This window comes from Pezoporus flaviventris, unplaced genomic scaffold (assembly GCF_033815535.1).
Source record: "Pezoporus flaviventris isolate CSIRO_AGI_PZ_B2104156 unplaced genomic scaffold, CSIRO_AGI_Pfla_v1 ptg000025l, whole genome shotgun sequence".
NCBI lineage: Eukaryota > Metazoa > Chordata > Aves > Psittaciformes > Psittacidae > Pezoporus > Pezoporus flaviventris.
In genome coordinates, this window is record NW_026892573.1 from 20,590,615 (window position 1) to 20,611,717 (window position 21,103).

The 21,103-nt window shown below is 37.4% G+C and overlaps 1 long non-coding RNA gene across 1 annotated transcript in view; it reads left to right on the forward strand.

Annotated features, from left to right (window-relative positions):
- LOC133271578 (uncharacterized) overlaps positions 1-12,960 on the forward strand; it is a 40,769-nt gene extending 27,809 nt beyond the window's left edge. Inside the window, exon 3 of the long non-coding RNA XR_009744191.1 lies at positions 12,864-12,960. This is a non-coding gene — a long non-coding RNA (uncharacterized LOC133271578). The remainder of the gene's footprint in view (positions 1-12,863) is intronic.
- Positions 12,961-21,103: the final 8,143 nt, after the last annotated feature.

Genomic DNA, 21,103 nt, shown 5'->3' on the forward strand with positions numbered 1-21,103 from the left:
AAATCCATTATAAGATTATTTCTGATCAAGCCAAGTGATGAAGTGTCCCAGTATAGAAACTGTCAGGATACCATGGTGATTGTCTTTATAAAAATCTATACCCTGTCAAATTTCAGTGATAAGAGCAAACACATTTCAATATATTTTCTGAAAATTCATTAGTAGAAAAAAGACTGCAGCATATGAGTACTGTGATTTTCTTCATATGTCTGAACTCACTCTACTGTGTCAGCTGTTTTGAATGTCACTGCAGTTTAAATGTAGAGATCAAGAGCTGAACAGAAACTCCAACAAGCCTACACTAATTTCTGAAAAGTTTATAATGTAGTGCTGGGGATTAAGGACAACGTTTTTTCCGTGTGTCTGATCTGTCTTTTCATCAGTGTTCATTACTATGAAGCCCAATGAACTGCTTGAACTAGTATGAAGTGTGACAGCTGCAAGAAAGCCCTGGACTTTAACCCAAGCTCCCTGCTATTAGAGAGCCATCGTGGTCAGGGCCATCTCAAAATTAGATATGGGTTCCTCTGTCTCCATGACACCAGCCAGAAGCTTGTTCCAGAAGCTCACTACTCTCTCATCAGAATCCTTCCTCTAATTTTCAGCCTGAATTTATTTCTGTTCAGTTTACATTTTTTCTTATGTTAGTCTATCTTGCAGTTAAAGTACTTCTACCTCCCCACTGATTCTCTTTTCTTCTGACACCATCCTACCTCATCTTCCTACACCATCCCTTCATTATGTAAAAATATCAGTCATAGTTCCTCTCCACATTCTAGCCTTCATTTTGGTAGAATGAGCAAGTCATTCTCTCTCAATACCGTCTATAAAAGTCAGCCTTTCTCATTTCCCTGTTCATGCTATGAAACTTTCTCTGCTGCTTTGTAATTTTATCCCCTCCTTTTCTGAGTGAGAACAGCTAGAGTTTTATGGAGTTTCCAGATGAAATCTCATGAGTACATTTACAATGGCATTAATATTTCCTGAGTCTCTGCAAATACTTTTTCTGATACACTCTACTGCTATCCAAATTTTTTTCTTTAATATTATATCTCTTGGATGAGAGAGATTGTAACATCTGTCTTTTACCTTCATTTGTGTTACATCCAGTTCAGTAGGTGCTTGGACCTTAGGTCTTATTGTAAAGTTAAATAATAAGTTTTATTAGTAGTATTGATAAAATGCATCTCTCTTTATTTGAGAATATTGAAGCAATGCCTTATTAATCCTTGGTTACCTCATTTGTCCCTGTATGTTCAGTTCATTTGCATGTGTTCATTTTAGCAGCTTTACTTTTGTTCTATGGCTACCTTTTAGGAAATGCAAAATGGATCACAAATCTTCTTGCTGCTTTTGCCAATCTTGCTGCAATATAGTTTTAAGATTCAGTGTGCATATGATGAAGTGTATAGATTTTTTACTAGAACTAAATAAACAGTAGTCAGCATTACAGTAAATTCTAAAGAGAACCTTAGAATCATAGAATTGCTCCGGTTGGAAAAGACCCTTAAGATCATAGAGTCCAACTGTTAACCCAGCACTGCCAAGTCCACCACTAAAGTGCCAAGTTCCTCGTTCCTAAGGACCACATCTACACATCTTTTAAATGCCTTCAGGGATGGTGACTTCACCACTTCCCTGGGCAGCCTGTTCCAAAGCTTGACAACCTTTTCAGTGAAGAAATTTTTTGTAATATCCAATCTAAACCTCCTCTGGTACAACTTGAGACCATTCCTTTTCATCCTATTGCTTGTTATTTGGGAGAAGGGACTTAACTCCCACTTTGCTACAATCTCCTTTTACATAGTTGTAGAGAGTGATTAGATCTCCCCTGAGCCTTGTTTTCTCCAGATTAAATTAATTTCCTCCAGTTCCTTCAGCTGCTTCTTATAGACCCTTAACCAGCTTCACTGCACTTCTTTGGACATGCTTCAGCACTTCAATGTATTTCTAGTCATGAGGGGCCCAGAGCTGAGCGCAGTATTCAGGGTGCAGCCTCACCAGTGACAAGTACAGGGGGGGAATTCCTTCTCTAGTCCTGTTGGCCTCGCCATTTCTGATGCAAGCCAGCATGCTATTTGCCTTAATAAAAGTACAGTTTATAATGAAGTCTGTGAAGCTACTCTTTAGATAATATATTTATAATACCCAATGTCATTTCATTTAGTCAGTGACTCAGAATAGAAAATGTGTATGTTGTATATATGTTGTTACAGACTGTATAGACTGCAGCATTATATAAAGAAGAAAACAGCTAGAGAGAGGGAAGTAGGTAAAACTCTTACTAGACTCCCTGATAGAATAAAATAGTCTTCTACTGCATTCAAATTGTGGTCTTAGTACCTTAAATTCAAGATATTGCAAGACTGACACATATAACTGCATACATTTCATTTTATCCATACCTTAGCACTATCATTTAATGTTTATAGGATGTATACTGTATTTATTTCTTTATTTTATGTGTATTATTTAGAAAGATTACATTTACCTAACTTGAAAACTTGGTAAGGTACCGGAACAGGTTGCCCAGAGAATCTGTGGATGCCGCATCCCTGGAATTGTTCAAGATCAGGCTAGATAAGGCTTTGAACAACCTGGTTGAGTGGAAGATATCCAAGTCCATGGCAGGGGGATTGGAACTAGAAGATCTTTAAGGTTCCTTCCAACCTAAACCAGTCTGTGATTCTATGATTCTGCAACATTTGAATCATCATTGTTTCTACAACCCTGCACTACCCTAACCCTAGCAGACCAGGGACCTCATTTTAAGGGAAGTGGGAGCAAGAAAGACCAGACTGGGTGGTCCATCCAATATTAATGCTGGTTTTGCCATTCTAAGTTTGTAGAACTGAGCAATGCAGTATTCTTCTAAGCAGATCACTGCACATGTGTTTTTGATTCCTTCTGTTAATGAACCATTATGCAGTAACCCTGAACCTTGAGGAAAGGAATTTACAGCTATAAACTCTTTTTTTTTTTTTTTAAAGTTAGTGAGGCTTTCAGGTGGAACAGTGCAAATACTGGTCAGTTAATTTTTCCACATAGAAGTTTCTTATAAAAAATGTGACTCAGTTTCTTTACAGTGTTAAAGCACTTAAAAATTAAAAAAAAAAAAAAAAGTCTTATGGCCACAGGTAAATGATTACTGTAGTGAGAATTTTTAATGAAGCTGCCATTTCATTTATTATTCATGTATTGCTTTTTCATCTTCAAACTAGATTAAAAGCAGTCTTAAGGGAAATACCTTTTTGTTTGGTTTTGTGTAATGCGTAGCACAGAACTATCTATGAAAACCCACATAAATATCATAGATTGTCCATGGACTAGGGATAAGTTTGCAGAAAAGAATACTTTCTATTCATGTTTTGCCCTTTGCCAACCAGCATAGCGGTTCTATTAAAAATATATGTCTTTAAAAAGTGTGTCATATGTCTTTAAAGAATTGTGATGGGAAAGAGAAAGAAAAATTACCAATTTAATTGCTAAATAACTGAGAAAAGAAGATCCACATTCAACACAGAGACATAAACCAGTAATCTGGCATAAATGCGAGAGTTTCATTCATTGCTGCAACGATCTGGGGTCACCATGTTGATGTTTTATTCAGGTGCTCACCTACAAAATTTAGAGCTGTAATTAAGTAGCATTTCACTGCATGTCTGACTGAACTTGAAAGAGAAATATAGACAAACAATTGCACAGATTAGCTGAACAAGAATTATCAAAGCGCAAACCAACTCAAAATCTTATTCTGGAATATATCACTTGAATGCATTCTGTTATTCAGAGAAATAGTGGCCTGGGCTGCTATATATCCAGAGCAGAGTCTGTTTAGAAAAATATTTGGTCATATTTATTTGAATTGCCAGAATATAAAGAGATTTTCTGCAGAGAATTCTGATTCAGGGGATTTTTACTTCAGTCTGTCTGGGTTTATGCCAGGCTCCACTATACTCTGTGGTAGCTCCTGAACTTGATAGCAGAACCCACCTCAGAGTAAGTGAACACTGGGTGACACTTCTCTGGATCTGTGGTATCATTGCATTTCATTCCACATTCCATTCTTGAATTTGTACTTAGCCAGAACAGAAGCAAACAAAAAAATAGCTCAGTAAGCCCTGGAGTGGGATTCTTTCCTTCTTCTGATCTTTGCAAATTCTCTGGTATAACAATGTGTATTCACATAGGGAAAATGAAGGCAGTTTCCTAGCATTGTGAAAAATATGTGAATTGGGTTGGCTGTCAGGTCATTTGGATTTGGGATGAAATAACATGATCAATTCATCATATGTGAAGGAAGCTTCAATTTCTTCTCAAGCACAATACCGTCAGGACACATATGGCCTTGTGTGAGCTCAGGGGCTTTACTTATTCTAGGTCTAACTATAATGCATATACAGTTAGGTGCTAAAAACGCTCTCAGTTTTTACATGCCCTGTTAGAAGAGGGGGAAAAAAAAAAAGAAAAAAAAGATTATTTGGCAGAAGATGTTATTCCATTTCCTGGCACTACAGCAAATTTCGCTGCAAGTTGTTTCTTCACTGTGCCTCATTTATAGAAAATACATGTAACGTTTTCCAATGTTGCTAAATTACTTGGATAAGTCTTTGATTTATGATGATAGCTAATTCATAAGCATCTCAACAAGTTGTATTATAAGTAAAGGGTTTTTAAGACTTCTGAATGCTAGTATTCTGCATATAATTTCAGCATGTGAACTGAAGTGGCTTCAAAAGCTGACCACCATAATATGCATTCCTGAAGTCAGATACAGAACACTGGTATCTCTATGCATTAGATCAGGCAGTTATTCAGAGAATGACAATTGCATGACCCGCTGCCAAGAAAGCCTCTAACATATGTGCTGACAGGCACTGCTAACCGATGTAATATCTTGTAATATGGATTTTGACTGAAAATATTAAAAATGGGGAAAATATTTCTAAGAAGAGGAGAAATATTTAACTTTTCAAGTCAAATGAGTGATACTTGAAAAACTAATGCTAATAGCAGATGAGAACTTTTTTGTCACAGTGCACATTAACTGAATACATCAGAATTCAGCTCAGCCAACTAAAAAAGGAACCCAACAGAAACAGAGGTTAGATAACATAGCTGGCCAGATTTTTTGGGTGTAGCAAACACAAGACTTTCTACAAGGCAGGCTTTGTAAAAAACTTTTGTACTATATGAACATACTGGAAAGATGAAAAATAATGAGAAATATGAATGTGCAATGTCTACAAATACAGCTTTGACATCTTTGAGTATTCCAAAAGGAAAGTACAGTTTGCTAATGCAGTTCATGTAATGTGTCAAGAGAAAATTTAACTAGCAAAGTTAAAACTGATTCATAAAATTACATTGTGTTTCAACAGTTCCATATGTAAGAATTAATGGGCAGAGGAATATTAAAGTATACAGCGAGAGATACAGTTTTGAAAATGCAAGTTTCTCCAGTTCTTCATGACATTAACACTGGAACTTTGTTGCTATTGCAATGACAGAAAATTATCTGGCTAAGAAATCTTAAAAAAAAAAAAAAAAAAGTTATGTAATACCTACTAGGAGTTTTTCTATACTGAATATCATTATTTTATTGTATTCTGACCTCAATACATCTTGCACATATGTGAAGCGTCATCCAAGCAAGCACTCTGTAAAGGACTGGTTTTATCTTTAATGCAATGTTATTTGGCTTTTTGAATTAAAAATTGAATGAAAGGAGCAACCATTTAATGGGTATATCACCAAAGAATGAAAGAAATGCCAAAAACCCAAATCCACAATACTGACATCTGAATTAACAATTTAGGTTAGATATAAGGAAGAAGTTTTTACTGTGAGGGTGGTGATGCACTGGAATGGGTTGCCCAAGGGTGTTGTGAATATTCCATCCCTAGCAGTGGAGTTTGGCAGTGGAGTTGGAGAGGCCAGCTTGGACGGAGTCTTGGGTAACATGGTTTAGTGTGTGGTGTCCCTGCCCATGGCAGGGGGATTGGAACTAGATGATTCCAACCGTAGCTATTCTATGATTCTATGATTCTATGATTATGCACAGTATCTGGTTAACTCTGAGCAGTCAACTCAGTAAATGATTCAAAGGACAGGCTAGAAGTCAGGGAAAGGATCAGGTACAGCTACTTCCTTCAGTGGGACTAATGCTGAGCTAAGTGTAGGTTGTCAGACACCATAAAATAAGTGACTCGGAAGATTTCCAAATGGACTATGATGAGATGAAAGCATAACACTTTAGACAACTAAGTTCTAAACTTTTGTTTTTGCATATTAAGGAAAATGTTATACAATGTTAAACTCAAAGATCAATGTTTCTTAACAGTGATCAATCATCTTTGTTTCATTTCATGATCACTTGAATATCAATCAGGAAGGAATTCACCACATAGGATCTCAGGGTTTGCCATATGGTCATCAAAGACTAAGATAATGAAACTGAAGGAAGAAAAAGCATACAAAAAAAAGCAGACAGGCTAAGGCACAGCAATAGCTGAAAAGGAATGAAGAAAAAAAAAGCCTACTCTTTTAGTGAAAAATGTAGGTACATTACAGGAAAAACCATCATCACTGTCTGTAATTAGACATATATTTAGCTAGGTTACCAGACACTTCCCATTATCATTTGTGTTGAAATTTTAATCAGTTGGGCTGAATTTTTTTTATACCATGACAGTAACTTTAGGCCATATCAATTTGTATCTTCTTTAAATCTCAGGTAACACCACTAGGTAGTCTTTTTAAATAAAAAACAAGTGAGAGAAAAAAAAAACTACTTTTCCTTATGTTTAAAAAACCACCACCACTGGTTTTAAAAATTGCTGGAGTTTTGGAGCTAAGACTTGAAATCTATTATATTACATGAGGCATTCTTTGGTTTATAATTATTCCAGATATTTTACCAGCCATAAGAAAGATTTAAGCCTAAAAATGCTGAACTTCTCTTGACAGTTCCTTTGGAGGTGGATGGCTACAGAAGTTTTCTAACAATTGGAAAAGCACCCTAAACACTAGTTTATGCTCAGTATTAATTTCTTCCTTCTTCCATGAGTTGAATACCTGCAGAGATTCCTGTAGAAAAACTCTTGGAGGCATGAGGAGTGAAGCATGAAAGAGAACATGGCCCTGTTTCATATGGCACTCATGACTATGCTATGAAATGTAAAACAAAACATACCAACTTTTTCAATTCTTTGGTAAAGGTGTTTTATCATCAGGAGGTGGTAGAGATTTCATTTAGTGTGTCCAAAAATATGTGTCTGAAGAAGTGAGGGGAGTGGACCAAAAAGGAGGAAGTCTTTTAGTAGCTCGTATGGATAAAGGTTTATTTCTATGTCTGAAATTGGTTTTGATAAGAAACAGAGAGTGTATTGGAGGTTACAGATCTAGATGAGTTGATATACAAGTCTTTTCATGTACTTTTCAAAATGTGTGACACCTTAAAAGACTTTAAGGTTGTGTATTGATCATAGCAGAGAAGAGGAAACATAAATTGAAATAGCAATGTTTCCTTTCTGAAGAGGAGCAGTAGGTGAAACTTGGAAAGGATTCTGAATAACAGAGGTGTTAATCTCACAGAAAAGTCATACAAGTTGACTTTACAATGAACTGAAGCAGGAACACTATCTTTTACCTGGGTTAGGAAGAAGCAGAATAAAAGAATTCCAGCATCAATGAAGTCAGTGAGGTGAGGATGCCATGTGATCAAAAGCTTTCTGGATGTCCTCGAATATGTTGGAATTGCATGTTTCAATTTTACTTGTAATTTCTTTAGTGCCAAACACATTCCTGTCCAAATCTTTGCCTAAAACCTTCATAAATACACCAGGACTTTCCTGTGCTGCATAGACTAATACTATGGGACAAGACTGATGAGAAACCAGAGATCTGAAGATAAAGTACTGAAAGGAAACAGTAGATGAATATAGAAAGAAATACTGTCATTCTGGAGATAACACAACTTCAAAGATAGGCTTATAGAGCTCAGAGTCTGGAAAAGTATATGTTAACTGAAATATACTGAACCATAGTCTGCAGAACTGAGTTTGGATGCTTGTGTCACTACCAGATGGGGACCAGGAAGGAAAAGACTGTGCATTGTGTGATCTCTTTTGAAGCTGTTTAGAGACATCTTGGTCTGAATTCCTTGGGTGCAGTATACTTGTTCTTCTATTTAATGTATTTGGTCAAGCAGGTGAAAAAGAGGATCCCTGAGATCTGCTTTCAAAAGCAAAGCATTCAAAACATGTGAAAACACAGTCATTTTAATATAGGCTTTTGGCAGGTTTGTTCTCCTGCTGTTAAATGAAGTTGACCTTACAATCTAAGCTCACAAGTATTCTGTGAAGGTAAATTTGTCAATGCCTTTGAAATACTTACATGGTGAAAAACACAGGAAGAAAATAATTGCTTGTAATACAAATTCCGAAATGTACTTGGTTAAAAAGGCCTATGTACATACATTGAACTGGAAGATCAAAGCAGCTATTGAGATGATATTAATGAAGAAGGAGCTGTGAGAAGAACAAATGGGAAAAAAATCCGTGTCAGGACTGCAGCAAAAGTAAGCACAAGGAAGTGAAATAAAACTATATATGCTGTATATATAGTTACAGTTAAATTCTCCACTCTGTAGAACATAAAGTGCATATAAATACACACATGGGGTTTGGGAATGGGTTTTTTTTGGTTGGTTGGTTGGTGTTTGTTTGTTTGTTTTTTTTTTGTTAAGGTATTATTTGTGAAATCAAATTCTTATATGCTAGCAAATACCAGAATTGCAGATATTCATGAAAATTGAATCTGAAGAGTGAATTTGCCCCAAAATACAATATGGAAAAACAGAAAATATCCCTGTAGCCTCCTTACCAGCTGATGATGATTTTGCAGGCCTGCACAGTCTAGCACTTTAAGGGGCTGTAGCCCTTCAGTAAAGTTAGCTGCTCTGATAAAATATGCTTCTAACCCTTACTATTTCTTCTGTCGTCCTCTGTAGGGTTTTGTTGGTGGTAGTGGTTTTCTCATGTGGATATTCTCTAGTTTTTGATATTTTAGTCCCCAGTGAATTTCACAAAAAGAGGAAGGAACCAGAGAAACTGACAGCATGCATTTATTAAAAGAAGGCCAGCTTGGGAAACCATATTAGCTTCTTGAAGTAAACATCAATAGTAGATGACAAGAATAAGGGAAGAGATAGAATCTTTGTGGACATAAAGAAGTCCTTTCATTCTGTGCTGTTTGTAAGGATCATACATGGGGTTACTAAATGCATTACCAAGGTTACAGCAGTAACTTGAACACAGACTGAGAAGGAGGAGAGGTAGATTTTACACTTCTGAAGGACAATTATTTTTTATTGTAAATTTTTATTTTAATTCTTCTTCTTAAACTTCATTCATTATTTGCCAAAAAGCTTTGTTATTTGGGAGGAGAACTGCCCCTTGGATTACAGAAGCAGCTTTTATTTGTCTTGTGACTTTCTGTTCCGATTTGGTGAAATTTCAGTAGTCTATCCAAATTAATGGAGGTTGTGAGAACAAAGCCATAACACGTATACATCACTGCAATATAGCAAAGAATAGCTAAAGTGAAAGATGACAAGATATAGGGAAAGGGTGTGAGCTTCCCCCAAGAGCACAAGGATTGATCAAATGATGCATATCTCTCTCCACCAGAAAGGACTGACAAAATCCTGCAAAAGATAAGATAGATCCAGCAGGTACATTACTGCTTCACTGTAATTTCTCCAGCCTCAGAACTTTACACAATCTCTTCAAAAAGGAATGCAGAAATTGAGGTTGGGCAGAAAGAGCTGTAGTGGAAAGTGGGACTTTTCTTACCAATCCTTCAACTGGTAACTTTACATCTTTGGGTTGTATGCTTGGTATTTACCCGTTGTTGGGTGTTGCATAAGTTCACAAATTAATAATCCTTTAAAGAAAGTCATGTGAGAAGCTTTCAGCTATAGATATATATATATACACATGTTTTAAAACGAAAACAGAGGAAGGATGTTGTACACAATGCTTGTCACCACATTGCAGGAAATTGGGAAATAGCAGAAGTGACACAGAAGATGTCAGGTAGAATAACAGAGAGTTTATGGGCTATAGTGCTATGGAACACTGTTAGAACCTGGTATTAAATTGAAAAGAAGCAATTAAGAAGGGGTAGGTTGTAGACATATATAATTATTAGAGGATTAGAGGGAGCAGATACATAAAGTTCTTCAGGTGAAAGGTTCAGTAAGAAGAAAGCATGAATTATAATGAAAGATATCTCATTAAAGGTAATTATTATGTAAAAGAGGTAAAACCGGAGTCCTTTTGAGTCATTCTGGATTTAAAATACTTATGTAGAAATCTGGATCCATCTTAGAGAGCTATATTGGGCTTACCTAGCAAGGTTTTGATGATGGAGGGCTGCAAGTGTAGCCTCTCTGAGAAGACATCAGGAGCTGCCCTGATGTCAGACTCAGTTCTAGCTGGGTCCAACAGACTCACTGTTGCCCAAAGCAGAGCCCATCTGGTGCCTCTGTGATAACATGTTTAAGAAAAGGCAAAATCTTCTGTGCAACAGCTGTCAGAGAGAGGATTGGGAAAAATGGGAAAGAATCAGCCCTGCAGACATGAAGATTGGTGAAGAAGGAGGGGGAAAATGTGTTCCTGGCTCTGGAGCAGAGATTCATTCACCTGCAGTCCATGGAGAGCACCATGGTGAAGCAGATTGTTGCCCTGTAGCCTATGTGTCACAGCAGACATCAACACTGCAGTCCATGGAGGGTCCCACTGCAGAGCAGGTGGAGATGTCTGAAGGAAGCTGCATCCTGTGGAAAGTCCATGCAAGAACAGGTTTTCTGGCAGTAACTGTGGCCTATGAAGGACTCACACTGGAGAAGCCAGCTCCTGAACAGAAAGGACCCGTGCTGGAACAGTACATGTGTCGCATAGAAGAGACCCTATGCTGTATCAGGGGAACAGGGTGAAAATGAATGACTGGCAGTGTCATGGTTTAAGCCCAGATAGCAGCCCAGAGCCATGCAGCCACTCCCCACTCCCCTCCTTCCTCCCCCTGCTCCCGGAGGGATGGGCAGGAGAATTGAAAGAATGTAACTCCCAAGGGCTGAGATAAGAACAGTCCAGTAACTGAGGTATAACACAAATCACTGCTGCTACCACCAAGAATAATGAGGGTAATAACGAGGGAAGAGAATACAACCGGTCACCACCCACTGACCAATACCCAGCCAGACTGAGCAGTGATCTGCCACTTCTGGGTAACTGCCCCCAGTTTATATACTGGGCATGATGTTCTGTGGTATGGAATACCTCTTTGGTTAGTTTGGGTCAGGTGTTCTGTCTCTGCTTCCTCTGGCTTCCCCTCTTCCCTGGCAGAGCATGAGACTCAGAAAGTCCTTGGTCAGAGTAAAAATTACTGAGCAGCAACTAAAAACATCAGTGTTATCAGCACTGTTCCCAGGCTCAAAGTCAGAAACACAGCACTGCACCAGCTACTAAGAAGGAGAAAAATGACTGCTACTGCTGAACCCAGGACATCGGTCTATAGTGGATCTGGAAAACTTTAGAAAGTGAATATACAGATACTCTGTCTCTTGAAGGCAGGTAGTTCCAAACAAATTCATAAAAGACTGTTAAGAAAATGGTTGAAAATAACCACGGCTTAAGGAAGAGGGAGGTTAGAGGGAAGACGTATTACCTTTCCACACTATTTCACAACAGCTGGAAATTCTTCTGTTGTTTGCCAGACACCAGTGAGTAGGTCTACCCATTCGCTGGAGAATGAAAAATCCTTGGTGAAAATTCAGAAGCAAGTGTGAGAAATGTTTAGAATAAATGGAATAATTTGGCTGTCACATATATGAAAAGATACCAGGGTGTCTGGATGCATCATCACAAAGAGTGGTATGTTATACAGACATACTGGATTTTACAAGTTTGCAGAAACAGAAGTAGAGCAAATCACTGCCAAAAGGTTCCTATAACCTCTAAAGGGCCTGGTGTTATTAGCACAGTAGATAAACTTAGAATCAAGTAGTCTTTCTGGTGCCTTGGGTGAAATGTTGCAGAAGGAGGCTAGAAAAAAAATAATGAAGAAATAATAGACTCTTTAAAGGTGAATTCGTTTATGTTTCTTTTCTGATAGAAACTTTTCAATGGAACACTTAATAGCTTTCTGATCAAGGAAACAGTACTTACAAGTGGCAAATTCTGTCACTGTTAGCTCTCTCTTACTTCTTGTAAATACTCTCTGCAGAAGAAAAAGCTAGTCTTTGAAAATATTATTTATTATATTTGAAAATATTATTATATTGAAAATAATACTTGTTGGGTTTTTTTGTGTTTTTTTTTTTGTTTGTTTGCTTGGTTAGTTGGGATTGGCTTTGTTGGTTTTGTTGGGGTCTGTGTTTTGTTTTTTGTTTGTTTGTTTGTTTTTTATTTAGGGGACATGGAAAGCCTGAAGAAAATCACTAATGGATGTTGAAATACGAGTTTTCTTTTGCAGATGCAGAAGACCATAAATTTTGTCTATCCTGTCTTCTGAACTGTGTATTACAAGGATTGTCTGTTTCTATATATAATAATATATGGCAAGGTGGTTGGTACTAAGGAACTAATTAGTTTAGGAACTAATTAAGATTAGTTGAAACTAATCTTAAGGTCCTTTCCAACCCTAACTATTCTATGATTCTATAATTTTTTTTTATGATAGAAGACTTGGAAATGATTGTATATGTTCTTATAACACTATAGGTTCCATTTTGCTTTGCAAGCAGCATTTTTCTTACTAGTTTATCTTTAGCCTTTTCAGTTTCCTTTTGCTGCCAGCTTGGACAGAGAGGTGCTGACAAAGAGTGAAGAATCTGTTGATAGTAACAGTCCCGGACCTGGAGAGTCTCCTGCTCAATACAGGTGTTCAACAAGTGAGTTTGCAGTCTTTCATCCCGTTTGAGACACTCAATATGACTGAAAGACAGTACCTCACTGAAAAAACAAAATAGCAACTTTACATTGAGAGGCTTTCCCAGAACACAACCTGAAGCTGAGTAGCACAAGATTGAGCAGTAGAATGAGGATGACAAAGGGTGGAATATTCCTGCAAGAAGTTGCTTTCATAGATATTTGTATATATCTTACACTTTCTCCTTGCTCCCCCCCCCCCTTTTTTTTTTCTTTTTGTGATAGGGTAAATGATAACTTTTAAGTGTTTAGATTTTGATGGCACAGGAGAGCAACTTTCAAGGCAGGCTGGGAAAGCTGACGATTGTTTTAATCTTTAGAAAACTTAATTGTGGCATGCCAAAGGTGGAGGATGAATTAGCCATAGAGTAAAACCTAGAAGTTTTCACAGATGTCCAGAGTAAATGTCACTGCATGCTTGTGCTAGTCCCAGTGAGCAAGAAAATGTAGGTCTGCAAACCTGGGTTCATTAGAGCACAGTGGCAAAACCCCAGCAGGTGTGAGTACATCCATCACATAGCAGCAGCAGTGCAAAACAAAGCAAGAGACATGGCAAGAGGCAGGTAAACATATAAGTTCAGCTGTTTATGTCCCTAAAAGAGTTTGGTGATGAAACTGAAACATAACTGAATTTTGGATAGCTTTTTCATATCCAAAATACCATGGTCCCCTCTATATGCATATTTAGTATCAAAACCAGAATAGGACAAGCGAAGCAAAGGGTTTGAGAAGCAGAATTCAACAGAAAATAGGCATCAGAGAAATGATAAATCATATGGACAATACAAAAATTTGAGATTCACAGATTTTTTAGGTACTGTAACTTTGACAGGATAATAAATATACTTGCAAGACAAAAAAATCTGCATCAAATTTTGTAGGATACCTCTCTTATGACCTTAAGATTTGCTGACTATTTGCGTGTTTGGATTGCTGCTGGAAAGGGTTTTTACATCCAGTACATGAAGCAGGTACACTTTTCTTTCTTTTGATACACAGAAGACGTGCAAAATTTCCTGTTACTAGGCGTGTTATTATTACACTGAGGTAACAGTGAAGTCTTTGTGTGTCTACAGTCTTCTATGAATTTAAGTCCCAATAATGGTTTTAATTTTTTTTTTTTCAAAAAAGTTAGGAATATGAGCCTGTAAGATAAAAAAAAAAAAACAAAACTCACAAAAACTAGATGTTGTGAAAATGCAGTGAAACTTTAGCATATAACTTTAAAAGTCTTGTTCTCCTTTGAAGTCCATATCAGTGCTACTTGTTAGGCAAGCGTTAATATCAGAGTACATTTTTTTAAAGTAATAAATGTTTTAAGGAAACATTTCTTTTTTTTCCTCAAGTATTTGGCTCCTCAAACCAGATGATTTTTGGAGTGCAGAATTCAACCACTCCCTATTAAATGTAGGAGTACTGCTTGGGCTATTTCTCTTGCTCTAATCCTCACCCAGCTCCACACATACACAGCACTGCTGGCCTACGGCAAGCAGATTTTTAAACTTGTTCCCAAGGAGCTTGGTAGTAAACCTGCCGTCAGCCTGAACTATGTTGCTGTCCGTGGTACTAAAAATGTTGAAACGGAATCGTGTGTGCTGGAAGCGACCTTAAAGATTACCTAGTTCCAACCCCCTGCCATGGCCAGGGACACCTTTCACTGGACCAGGTTACTCAAAGACTTGTCCAACCTGGCCTTGAGCACTTCCAGGCATGGGGCATCAATAACTTCTCTGGGAAACTGGTTCCAGTGCCTCACCACCCCCAAAGTGAAAATTTCTCCCTAATGTGGAATCTAAATCTACACTCTTTCGGTTTAAAGGCATTCCCCCTTGCCTTACCCCTACTTGCCCTTGTAAAAAGTCCCTCACCATTTTTCTTGTAGACACCCCTTGAAGACTGCCTTAAAGTCTTCCTGGAGTCTTCTCCAGGCTGAAACCCCAGCTGTCTCAACCTGTGCTCCAGCCCCCTGACCATCTTCATAGACCTCCTCTGGACTTGATCAAACAGATACGCATCTTTTGTCTTATGTTGGGGCCCCAGAGCTGAACACAGGACTGCAGGTGGGTTCTCATAAAAGCAGAGAAGAGGGGGAGAATCACTTCCCCTCAACCCACTGGCCATGCTCCTTTTGATGCAGCCCAGCATATGGCTGGCTTTCTGGGCTACAAGGACACATTGCCAGCTCATGTTGAGATTTTCATCAACCAAAACCTCCTAGTCCTTCTCCTCAGGGCTGCTCTCAATCCATTCTCCACCCAGCCTGTATTTGTGCTTGAGATTGCCCCAACCCACATGCAGGACCTTGCACTTGGCCTTGTTGCACATCACGAGGTTGGCATTGGCCCACCTCTCCTGCCTATCAAGGTCCCTCTGCATGGAATCCCTTCCCTCCAGTGTGTTGACCATACCAAACAGCTTGATGTCATTGGCAAACTTTCAGTGGGATGACTTAGAATGTGTATATTTTGTGTTTTAAAATATGCTTTGCTACAGCAGACAAGATTTTGGATGCATTTAGAGAGTTTTACTTTTGCACTAGTTCACTTCCTTCAATAACTTTTTCTGTTGCTCCCTGTTTGTTTGGTGCTCCATTGGTCTCAGTTAAACAGTTCATTGTCTTCTCTGTAAGACATTTTGAGTTAAAATGAACATTCTGTGAATGTTCTTCTGAAGTAGGAAGATCCAAAATAAAAGTACCTTTATGCTGAGACTTCTTGTTCATGCACTGCTGCAAGGTTTTTGCTTGCTCCAATCTGTATTTTTATGTTACTTTCACTTATAACCTTCAGTAACAATCATAAAATACACTTCAATTTAGACAACAGAGTATTCTCAGGCAAGGATTACCTTCCCAGTTCTTAAAACATCACTTCCTCTGAAAAAAATCTGTGAAGATAAGGTAGCCAGCATCCAGCGATGAAAAGAAATTTTAAATATAATGATTGGGGCCTATACTTATTTGATTTTGATACTTCCTCTGATAGTGCTATGATTACCTCAAGGTACCTCATGTTTGTATAGAATAGGCATGACTATAACTGAGTAGGCAAAGAACCTATAGATTTATTTTTTTTTTTTTAGAATGGGAAGAAAAGGAATTTCTGGCTAGTGAAGAATGTAAGATACTAAAGGAAAGTGTATGTCATCAGAAAAAGGACTCAGAAAGCTGTTTCTCAGTATTTTCTCAGGAAATTGTCCCTGTATTTAGTCCGAATAATAGTAGCTGTCATACTTTAGACTACTCAATGTGATCAAAGAGCAAATACCTATTCCATACTTTAAACAGCATTTGTTAATTGTTTGTGCCTTAGACTTTACTACCTAAAGGCAGAATACTATTTTTGTTTCATGCAGCTAACTTTCACAGTAAAAATGACTAGTTTGCACCAGATGGTGTTGGTTTGTCTGGATCTCAATAAGAAAGGCTCGTATACTTACACTATATATGCTATACATACAGCAATATACTGTCAAGACTAATAACTATTTACTAAAAGCTTAGAAAAGGCAACAGCAAGTTATAAAATGTTACACTCTGTTCTGACACTGGGGACCCTTAGATGATGCATCATTGGATGGACTTCTGATCAGGGCATGGCATGTTCCACAGATCCCATCCATGGTGAAGTTCAACAGTTTTAGTTTTGCTCTTGTCCTTGTAGAATCTTGTTTACAGTACAGCATTTTCTGTTGGTAGGAGCAATCAAACCTGGAATGCTGACTTAGCTTTAGAGAGTCCTTTGGACTGTATGGTATAATATTCTTATCTCGTTAATAAAGCTACAGTTCTTGAAAAGGTGCATCTAATATTTCAAGTGGGCAAGACAACATTACATGCATACTTTTGATTAAGTACATATTGACTACATGCATATTGAATAATTTTGCATTGACTGTGTATGCATTGATTAAACTGTTGATTAGCTATGCCTTGATTAAGTAGCAGGCACAGAAGCATACACCTGGATTAGTCATTATGTGTACCACTGACTCCTCAGGCAGTAGTCTCCCAGGCTGACTGCTGCAGCACCAAATTTCAAATGCAGTCACATACAGAAATTGCAGTGTTCAAAGGGGACACCAATCTGAGCCAAATGAAACCTCTGTACCAACACAATATATTTTATAAGAGAAAGGACACTGAAAGATATATGCTTTTTCTCAGAACCCAGATAAATATAATACAGATTGCTAAACTTCTTTCTAGAAGGAATTGTTAAATGAGCCCAGTACTGAAAAACTTTAGCTCAAAGAAACTAAGCAACTACAAAGTGATCAAACAGTCCTAGTCAAATCATGTAGCTGTCTTCTCAACAATTTCTTGTTTGTTTAGCTTATCACAGAAGCTGCTTTCTGCTATGTACAACATCACATTGGTGAAGGTACTGATCTCTGTCTCCAGGCTAAATAAATAGAAACATGGAGCAGAATGTCACTAGCGGAATAGATAGAATTAAGCCCTCTTTCAACATGGAATCAAGTCTCAGGGCACTGCAGATGCTGCAGATGAAAGAATAATTTAAAAATAAAAAGGACACATTTGGGGACAGAAATGGCAGGGAATACTTCTCCTTTTTGTCCTATTAAAAAAAAAAAATTAAAAAATCAGGTCACAAAGATATTCCAGTGCAACAGATGGGTGAAACCAAGATCTGTTATGGATAATCATAACAGCAACGTAGGCTAGGCACATTAGAATAATTTGGAGGGTATATTTGCCCACAGAATTTGGAAGGCTTATTTACCTTTAGTGTTAGAAATCCAAATAGATCCTATGATTCTTTTACCTGCTTAGTTGAAAATCTTCATCATCGCACTATGAGCCACTTTGGGGTGATGCTCTCATTGAGCTGCACATATGTTCACTGCAACAGTTACTGAATTTCTAGTATTTGGACTAATCCTGCTGCTAACCCTCTTCCCAAAGAGGGAGTTTTAAATAACTGTGAGATTTGTATAAACTATTCTTAAAGCTGAAATATTACAAATGCCACCTTTAAGTAACCGATACAGTACCTCTGAAAGTGAAGGTTCAGTCTTTCAGCCATCATGAAAGATGATTTTTCAAGAGACGGTGACAGCCACTACAGGCAAGAATTTTAGCTATAAATGTTCTATGGCTGGACCTCCCATTGGAGCAGAAAGCAGTGCACAAAATTAGTCACAAAAATATTTTCCTTATGGTATGTCTCACAAATGGATTTGTTGTATACGAAGCAACCTTGGCTAAGAGAAAGTCCTGATTATTCCTCACAGGTGGAATTTAGGAGTGAGAAAAAGATATTATCTACACCAAGAATTGCATTTTATTAGAGTGCATAAATATCTTCTGTTTGCTACAGCTGAAATCTTCAGGAAAATGCAGCAAATCAAACTCAGAAATCCTGCTTTGCAAAGGAAATGTTTTTGCTCTCATAGCAGGCTTTCCTTGTCTTTAGCAGCCTGGATACTGCTGGATATTGTATTTTACTTTAATTTTCCTTGTCTTTTTGATTCCCTATATTGGAATAAAATAAAGCCACTCTGTGTTGCATGTATTTGCACACAAAGCTCAATGGATTGTTCCAGCAGTCTATCTTTGATGCCGTGTTTGTGTACTATTGCCATCCATTACTCTGATCCTGCTGCATCCATTTTATGTTTAGTAAATGAAGATTTTATTTCCCATTCATAATAATTCAATTCAGTTCAATTAATTTGTAACAGTGAGAGCTTGGTGTATTCTGTACGCACTTACAATACTTTTGCGTATTATTTATTCTTAGGGATTATTTAATGCAGTGAGTACTGTTAGTTTTCAGATTCCTTTCATTGTAATAAAGCAAGTCATATACAGAGGTGCTTGGAATGGATCGTTGCAGATCAGCCTAATAGTAGATCAAAAGCTAATGTCTAACACATCATGTGATGTGACATGACTGCTATGCTTCAAAGACAAGTTAATGGTAACTGATTCCTTGTAGAATAACACAGGAACCAGAGGCACACAGGCACAGATGAGCTGTGAAGGATGCTGGAAACCAAATATTTGTAGCCTCTTAAATCCAGTGTAGATTATAGTAAATAAATTTACTTAAACACAGTATGAGCAACTTGTCTGTCCTCCCTGGAAGGATTATTTTCATTTTCGAGAGGAAAGCTGTAGTTTTACCTAAGGACTTTTCCCAGAAAAGTAAAATGATTGTAAGAGCTGTTAAAGCCAGTTTCATACTTTGGGAAAATAGGTACTATGGCATCTGATAGGGGATACATCAGGGAAATTTGCAGTAAGACTTATTCCATGAAGATAAAAGTAGCACAGCACTTCCTAGTCAATTGCATTTTTATATTTATATATATATGTATATACATGAAACCCCAGTATGTATTTATAGATCTTATATAACAATATTCCTCCCTCCCTCTTGATGTTTTATCGTTAACCAATGCAGACTTCTCTGCAGCAAAATTTCCTAGAAAAAAAGATTAAAAAATTCTAGGTTTTCAGTTACAAACTAAACAAAGGAAATCAACTTCCCCACCTGCTGTGGCTGGCTGAATGCAGAGAGAAAAGCAGTGTTAATTCAAAACAAATTCACACAGTGAGGATCCATTCACAGCTATTCGGGTGTTCTGCTTGCTTTATATAAGACAGTAAAAACATCTGTCTGAAACAACTTTTCTTTCCAGTGGGTACCTTTGGAAGCCTTTGTAAGTATGGGAACGTACCTGCCATTCAGTGAATAAATATATACTCTGACCTCCCTGGGGTCTTAGCTTCCAAAATACATGGGGTGTATGTCAACTTTTCATATTAGTAAGTCCTCACTAGCACATGTCAGACATACTAATTAATCCTTTTTAAATGCCAGAAGTCTTTGCATGCTAACAAGAAACTAGCACTATCCTATATAAGGAGGCTATGTTTCTATAATTTATTATCCATTTTCTAATAACTGTATAACCTCACATTTCCATGTGAGGCAAGAGCTCACAGGTGCTGATTTATAAATACTGTGACATTCAGAATGAAAGGTAAGAATAATACCACTGCCCTAGATGACAATATTTCTTTGAGGACCAGTGCAATTATTTTCTGGATCAACGGCCACATTAACACCAGACAAAGTGAAGCTGGGTATTATGATTGTTTTTAACTGTTGGGCTTATCCATAATAATTGTGACAAAATATGAGATATCTTTAAGTTTTCACGTGATCCCTCAAAGCATTATTAATGTTTCTTAAATGTGAAATACCTCACAGTTGAAATAGATAACATTATCATACATATATCTTTCAAATTTCAGCAATGACCCTGGAAGTACAGAATTATGGAAGTGTGAATCATCATGGAAATAATGCATATTAACATAGTAATTTTACCCCAGAAGGTTTTGTTCCTGCTTTTTAAGATCTTGAAAAAAGCTTTGCTTATTGCCTGCAAAGATGAGATTTCACTTTGTGTCTATGTTTTAAAAAACAACAAAAGGTTTACTAAAACCTTTCAAGAGTATCTCTTTAGTGAAATGTCCCTTTGGGTATAGCCTTTTCCCACACCTTCCAGAAAGAGTGGTTGATAACAGACTGATGTTAACTCACACTGTAGCTTTATATTCTTTCTGAACGTGGACGCAGCCCCCATTTTCATGTTCAGTTCTCCTGATACACTTGCAAATATACAGGTTTTTTTTTTCTTTTGCATTTTAACTGCTAACTCAATTTTTCTAGTGGCATCTTAAGATGCTTCATATGTAGATATCAGTGGTACACAAACACCTCAGATCTTCAAAGTGAAGATCTTATTTCACAATGTTCCAGTGATAAAATGCAGAATTATATAGATTTTGGCAGAAGGATGAATAAGAAATACCTGTCAAAGCAAGAGCAAGAACTCAGTTCTCACTAATCTGGGTTTAACATCATGATCTCAGGACTTTCACTGAAGCTGCAGGTAAACCACTGCAGAAGCTTATTAGTCCCAGAGACTGTCTAAATATGCTCACATACAAGATAACTTTACCATCAGAGCTCTGTCAAACTGTAATAAAGACCATTTTCAGGCAGTTTTGTATCTGTGTCTACATTACTCCAGGCTGATCATATCATAATCCATTCAAGACATTGTGC